Consider the following 7,313-nt stretch of genomic DNA (forward strand, 5'->3'; position numbering starts at 1 on the left):
GTGATTGAGGGAATAAACACTTGAGCCCCTCTATGTGCCTGGAACTGCACTGGGTCCTGGGGAACAGCAATGCCCAGGATGGAGCCCCCTGCACCGATAGGCATACATCCTGCTGGGTTCACTCCCAGCCCCGACTGCAGGGACCATTCAATTTGCCCACACACAACCCCTGCTTCTCTCTGAGTGTCTTGGAAAGGCAGTGGGATCTGCGGGTCCTTCTGCCGTGCAGAGAAAGGAAAAATGGATGGCTTCTCAGAGGTAACCCCAAGTAGTTGTTTGGAAGCTCTCTCAATTGTTAAGAAACTGAAAAGATTTATGCTGATCGATGAACTATCTTTCTGTGGCGGGGAGAGCAGACAGAGCAGCAGGGGTAATGAGTGATGGCCGGGCTTGGGCTGGAGCCACATGGGTCACTGATCGGGAAGTTGGCAGATGAGAAGCAGTGTCATGAGACAGGGCCTGGAAAAAGTCCTTAGCATGAGCTGCAAAAGCAGACTGCACTCAAGAGAAAGACTTAGGCATGCTCTCATGGCAGAAAAGGAAGGATTTAACATCTCACCATCAACCATTATCCTGGGCTGGGGGATGAAAGTGAAAGTGTTAATCACTCAGTCATGTCTGACTCTTTGCAACCCTATGGACTGTAGCCTGCCAGGCTCCTCTGTCCATGGGATTTCCCTGGCAAGGATACAGGAATGAGTAGCCAAGTCTGGGGGGCAGATTCTGACATTAATGGAAACAGTTACACTACCATATGTAAAATAGATAGCCACTAGGAATTTGCTGTATTATTGGGGGAACTTAAACCAGGGATCTGTGACAACCTAGAGAGGTGGGATGGGGTGGGAGGGAGGTACAAGAGGGATGGGACATATGTGTACCTATGGCTGATTCATGTTGATGTATGGCAGAAACCAAATCAACATTGTAAAGCAATTATCCTTCAATCAAAAATAAATAAATCTAAAAAAGACAAAGAACTGTTTCAATCCCCCCCCTCCACCACTTTGTTAATAGGTACTTAACCTTACAAACCTGAGTTTCCTAATCTGTAAAGTGATGTTCACACTATTTAACTCATTAGGTTGATGGAGTGAATTAAGGGAAATGGTACACATAAAGGGGTCAGTATAAGGCCTGGGACACTGTAGAAATCTTATTACTGGATGTAGGCAGAGCTGAGCAAAATGAAAGCAGTGCTATGCTACTGCAGAAAATAACTAATTTGTGCAAGATCACATGGATAGTAAAAGGTCATGATGTCTAAGATTTAACTACATTTCTCAACTCCATCCTGCATTTACTCCTTTTAACAGCCCAGCTGTACAAGCACCACTTTCGAGGGATGACACTTTCTTGACAGGCAGCCACTGTGCAGCCTACTGTTTTGTCTGCTTTTGTAAATAACACAATTCACAGGCCGGTCCTCAGGCTAAGATGCCAATTACTGAGTTACCTTGCAGCACTGAAAATATGCTTTATAATTGATCCACTTCGGCTTGCTCTTAAACCAGGTTGAAAAGTGAACAAAGAAGGACAGAAATGTTAGAATAGCTCAGAAGATTTACTGTTCAAAAGGATAGGTACTGAGGGGGACTGGCAGAGACAGAAACTCCGCTCTCATTCTTTCCTACTGTGATATTCCAGTGACTACAGAGTTATGAACCCCAGGTGGCACAGTGGAAAAGAAGCCGCCTGCCAATGCAGGATATGCAAGAGATATGGGTTTGATCCCTGGGTTGGGAAGATCCTTTGGAGTAGGAAATGGTACCCTGCTCCAATATTCTTGCCTGGAAGATTTTGTGGATGGAAGACCCCAGTGGGCTACAGTCCATGGGATTGCAAAGTCAGACGTGACTGAGGGCATATAAACACACACACACACACACACACAGTTATGGGGAGAAAGCCAACTGGAGTAGTTGAGGTGCTCAATTGTGTCCAGAGAAGATGCAGCAAAGAGAGAGCAGGCTCATGGCCCAGGGAAACCTGGTGAGGCGGGTTTGTCTACATACCCCATGGGGTTGGCCCAGCAGGACTGGTTTTTCCATAGCTAATGGGGAATGTGTTATCACAGCATCTCAGAGAGGGTGACTCAGGCAGGAGGAGTCTGGGGTTGATGAACACAGAGGTGAAGAGCATGTGTTCAGTCACACAGGTTTGGGGGCACATCCTGGTGGCACCGTTCAGTTGGGTGCCCTTGACCAAGGATTCCCTTGATGTCATCTTCTGCTTCCCTAAAATAGGATAATACTAGAACCTGCTTGAGAGTATTGTTAAGATTCTGTGAACTCTCACATGGCAAGTACTCAGTGAAAGGAAGCTGTTCATTATTAATGACAGTCATGATTTGGGAGGCAGCTGGGAGCCAGGCATACTTAGCACTGGCAGCGGAAGGAGGAGGACTTAATAGGATCTCATGCTCTGTCACTGTATATACTGGGATCCTGCTGAAGCAAGTCCTTACCCAGGGAGAACAAACCCATACATAACTCCAATATCCAACTGGGTACCATGGTCAAAAGGGCACAAGGGCTGGCATCTATCTTTGACCAGCCCAGGACAGAACCCTGGACTGTTTCTTCTGGTCACTTATGCCAACACAGATGCTAACTCAAGAGACTGTGTAGCGACAGATTTCAGCCAGCCAGCACAAAACAATGTTATCACAGAGCTAGAAGAAGGCCCCTCACTGGCCAGGTCAGCACTCTGTCTTAGGGAAGAGGAATGTCATTGATTGCTTTTAATAAGCAAACTTATCACCTCAAGGCCAGTGTGGCTGCCTGCCCAGAGACCAAATCTTGAATAGAGGAGAGAATTCTGGCTGGTTTGATGATGGCCTAGAGGCAGAGCTTAAGACATCTGCAACAAGACACTTCACTCACCATCCTAAAGATGACATAAGTAGCTACAAATATGGAGAGAATATAGGTTGCGTTTTGGAGTATGAATTCCTGTCAAACTGAGTTCCCAGAGGAATGCGTGTTTCTTTTAGAGTTTACTGAGGAAATAGGACGTAGAAAAGGGAAGGCTTGGGATGAACACAGTTGGGGGTTCAAATCCTGATTTTAGCTGTGTAACCTGACTCTTTATCAGTTTCTACACACCCAGGATGGGAGTGAGAGGATGTCCCTCGCAGAAGGGCTGAGGCGAAAGCAGCTGCAATAGCAACTTTGAGACGACATTCCATACCAAGCACCGTTTCAGCCCGTTACATGTATTCACTTAGACAATGCCCACAATGTCTAGGGGGAAAGTTTAGTAATATCTCTGTTTATAGATGGAGAATGTGAAACAGAGGGTTTGAGAAACTTACCTAAGGTCACACAGCTAGCAACTGACTGAGCCAGGCTCCTGAAACCACAAGCCCACACCTTCCCCACTGAGGAATGCACACACTTTAACAGGAGGAAAATGCTTCCATCAGGGTGGAGTATGAAGTAGTAGTTAATGGATAGTGACTATTCTGATTTTATCATTAACTCATAGCATAGTACATAGTATCTACAAATTCTCCTCAAGAAGGAATATCCATAGAACATTTTCCTAAATTTTGGTAAACAAGATGTATGAGGAATGGTGAAATAATCCTGCATCATTTCATTAACCCTTCATTGGCATCACCTCTTTGAATGGTACCCTGTGTGGACGGCAGGCCTGGGAAGGTTACCCTGTCTATAAAGATCCCCAAGTAGTGTGGGTGAGTAGACAGCAAGTTACCTGGTACGTGCCTGTGCCCTTAAGTCAACCAGCATGTGTTCAAATTTGGGTTCCATCACTCCCTGAGTCTCACATTTCCCATTTTCAAAAGCAGGGATAGTCAGCGTCACCATGAAACGAGAACATCTAAGAAATCCTTTAAACATCCCCTAAGTTCTCAGGAAAAGTCCACTGCAGTATTGCTATCATCCCCCTGCCCTCACGGTCCGAGAAGTCAGGAGACAGTTCAATCCCAGTCTCTAGATACTTAACGTCATTCTCCTTCCATTACACAACTTTGCATATGGGCATCTTTCTCCTCAGAAGGTCCTCAGGACTCTGGCTTCACTCCTAATTCAAGCATCTATTTTCTTTCGAACAAGTCATATTTTAAAGTCTGGAAATGAAGAATTGCACAAGTGAATAGAACAAGATAAGGAGTGCTTTAAAAAATAGAATCACAGAACAACCTGAGGATCAGAAATAAAATCAGCAGTTCCTTAAATCAAGTGGGGCCAGGGCTGATGCCAGAAAGGCTTACCACACATTACAATGAAGAACACAGAAGAGCAAGATGGGACCCATAAAACCACCAGCGTGTAAAATACTGCCAAGGGCTGCGTGCCTGCCAAGGAGGAAGTGTCACCAGGCTGGAGTCTAATGCAACGCGCTGCAAAGCAAATCGTCTGGGTGTTAATTAAAGTGTGTAAGTCGATTCTTGAGGTAGCTGCCTGGGAGAAGGAATCCTGTAGAGAAGTCTCTTCCTCTCACAGATTTCTTTTGGAACTGTGGATTTTATGCAAGCAAAAATCTCCAAAACAAACACACCTCCCTGTGTATTCTCTACTCCTCCTTGCTGGCAGGCCCAGGTACTTGTAAAGCAAGAGATTTATGGCACATCACTGTCCTCCAGAATCCACTACAACCCCACGGGCAGCTATTCCCATGCCATTTTATAGAGGAAAAGCATGAGATGTGGAGGCACTAAGGGACATGCCCACAGTGGCAGAGAACGATAGAGCCCATAGAAACTTGAGACCCCTTGTTCCTATGGATGGACCTGTTCCCATCCAGCAAATGAATGACACTCCAAAATAGCAAAGGGCATGTGAGCAAAGGCTGGTGGCTCATTTGAATGAAAGGCTTGATGAAGCAGGGCGGGAAGCATACACTCTCAGCTTTCTGAAATGTCATTGTCCCTACAAGTATCCCAGGCAGAGCCAAGGTCAATACCCTATGTCCAGAAGACGGCTGGGCTGAGTCATAGGCAGTGAGTGCTGCTTATCAAGACTGGCCAGCAGAGCCGGCCTTGTCATACCTTGCTATTTCTCAGGGAATTAAATTCACCTATGCCATTTATCCTTTTTCCCTTCTTTATTCCAAGAATGCCCCTTGAACACTTGAAAGCTCAGATGCTATTATACTTCACCTTCTAGACCAAGACGTTTGCATCCATATGGGAGATTGAGTCGAGGTGTTGGATAAGAAGGAGGCAATGATATCTCCTGACCCCTTGTATTATTTATTCACTCAACAAACATTAACTCAGGCCCTGTTACTGGGAGACCTAATCCCTGGGGACCCAGTAGTGTCCAGCAGGCAGAAGACATGCAAGGTCCCTACCCTCATGGAGTTCTACTGGGGAGACAAACAAGAGAACCAAATTTCAGATTGACATCAGTGTAATGACTGTAATCAGCACAATAAAGAAGTGTACTCGGGGATGGCAGTGGCCAGTCTACTTGCCATCCCGGCATCTAGGAAGCCCTCTTAAACAGGCCAGTCTGAGCTGCAGCCTTACTGAAGGGAGAGATCCAATTACAGGAAGAGCCCAAGGGGATGTGTTCCAAGGAGAGGGAAAAACCGCAGGTCCTAAGCAGGGAAAGTACAGAGGTAGCCAGTGTTGCTGGCTTACCTCCAACTGAGGGGCCATGTAATAGGTGAAGTTTGGAAATAGGGAATGCTTGGCAACATGAGAGATGTGGTAAACTGTTTGGGGGCGGGGATGTTAGGTTTAATTCTAAGTGGCCACAAGGCATTGGCTCTCAAATGCATTTCTGTCCTCTGGTGTTTTAAGGCCCATCTCCATTGTTCAGTTGTAGCCTCTGAATCCTTAATGACACTGACCTTCGAGATTACATATTGCTGACAGTAGGCTCTTAACAGTCTCCAAATCCACAAGACGGGGCTATTGAGGCCTGAGAAGTAGAGACTCTGTTCTAAATTAATTTCTGAACATGGCAACAGGAGATGGAGGCTATCAGATGGAGAAAGCCTCTTTGCAAAGCCTCTGCACAGTCGGTTGCGCCTCACCTCTGCTCACTTTGAATCTAAAAGACCTTCGGCTAAATATGCCCTCATGGATAGACGTCAAGAGCATGTACTCGTTTCAGCAAACCCTGGTTCGGCTCAGGTAACCTTCCTGACCCTCAGCCTCCTCACCACCAATTGTAGATAATAACCAACACCTGCTACACGGACTGCACCAAGATGAAGTCTTCGTCGTCATGCTTTGTAAATCATAAGCTCTCAGTAAGCTCTTGTCCTATTATTTTCATCACCATCAAAAACTCAGTTCTCTCACTCTCACTCTGCCCCACACAATGTACATCTTTCAAAACGCTGCACAATGGTTTGGTAAGCTTTCGGAAAAAGGTCCTGAAATATTACAGGTAATGACCAATGCCAGTATATTATGGACTCTCTGTACAGGTAATTCATTCCAAGCTCTAGACAGCAAAGGCAGAGGTTGTCTGCTCATCAGAGCATGAAAAAAGCCGAGGCTACATCGAGCAACCATCATCACCATCTGCAGTTGCCCTCATGACCCAGTCAACTGCATGCACAGGACCTTCCAGTGTGAGCAAAGAGCTCCCCAAACAAAGCAATGAGTTTCCACGGGACCCCCAGCTGCAGGTGGTTGGTGGTAGGCATGGCTGTAACACCCAGAATACAAAGGCTGAAGCCTCTGGAGCAGCCTCAGAGGGTACCTTGGAAGCAGCATCCTAGCTCCAGGCCAGCAAGCAGGAGGGAGCGCTAAGACAAGCCCCCCTGCCCCCACAGCCTTTGCATCAGCAGGGTCCTTACCTCCTCTCTGGGAGCTGGCATGCCTTGGGCCCTTCTTGGTTTCCTCTTCTGGGGAGGGAGACTGGGCTGAGACACCTCCAAGTATCTCCTCAAACAGGCATCACAGCCACCGAGAGAGCTTCCTTCTCCTCCCTGGCTGGGCAGGCAGCCTCAACCCCTTCTGAAGCCTGGCCTTCGGTGGCGGCGCACACCTGAACACAATTCCTCCACCCCATTTCCTCCTCTCCCGCCTGCTGCAGAGACCTGCTCAGCCCCACCCTCCCCGGGCCTCGCTGCTCCTCTCCCAAGCCCTGCATCTCCACCCTGCTCTCCAAGGAGCCCTGGCAGGGCTGGTCTAACCGGCTAGGAGCCCAGAGCAAACCCTGGAGAGGCTGCTAGCTGGGGGCTGATTGGCCTGGTCCCTACCAGCCCGACTCCCACCCCTGCAATTTATTTTGACAGAGAACCCCTGGCTTAGTTAGAGCCAGCACTTAGGACTTTGGTCTAGCTGAGGGAAAATGGGAAGTATTCATTTTCTGGTGATTAAT

General features: G+C 47.3%; 1 protein-coding gene across 1 annotated transcript in view; it reads right to left on the bottom strand.

Moving 5' to 3' along the window:
• ATP10B (ATPase phospholipid transporting 10B (putative)) overlaps nucleotides 1-7,102 on the bottom strand; it is a 389,291-nt gene extending 382,189 nt beyond the window's left edge. The window contains exon 1 of the mRNA XM_070793948.1: nucleotides 6,787-7,102. The gene's annotated coding sequence lies outside the window, so the exon portion shown is untranslated. The remainder of the gene's footprint in view (nucleotides 1-6,786) is intronic.
• Between the last annotated feature and the right edge of the window lie 211 nt (nucleotides 7,103-7,313).

This window comes from Bos indicus, chromosome 7 (genome assembly GCF_029378745.1).
Source record: "Bos indicus isolate NIAB-ARS_2022 breed Sahiwal x Tharparkar chromosome 7, NIAB-ARS_B.indTharparkar_mat_pri_1.0, whole genome shotgun sequence".
In the NCBI taxonomy this organism is placed as follows: domain Eukaryota; kingdom Metazoa; phylum Chordata; class Mammalia; order Artiodactyla; family Bovidae; genus Bos; species Bos indicus.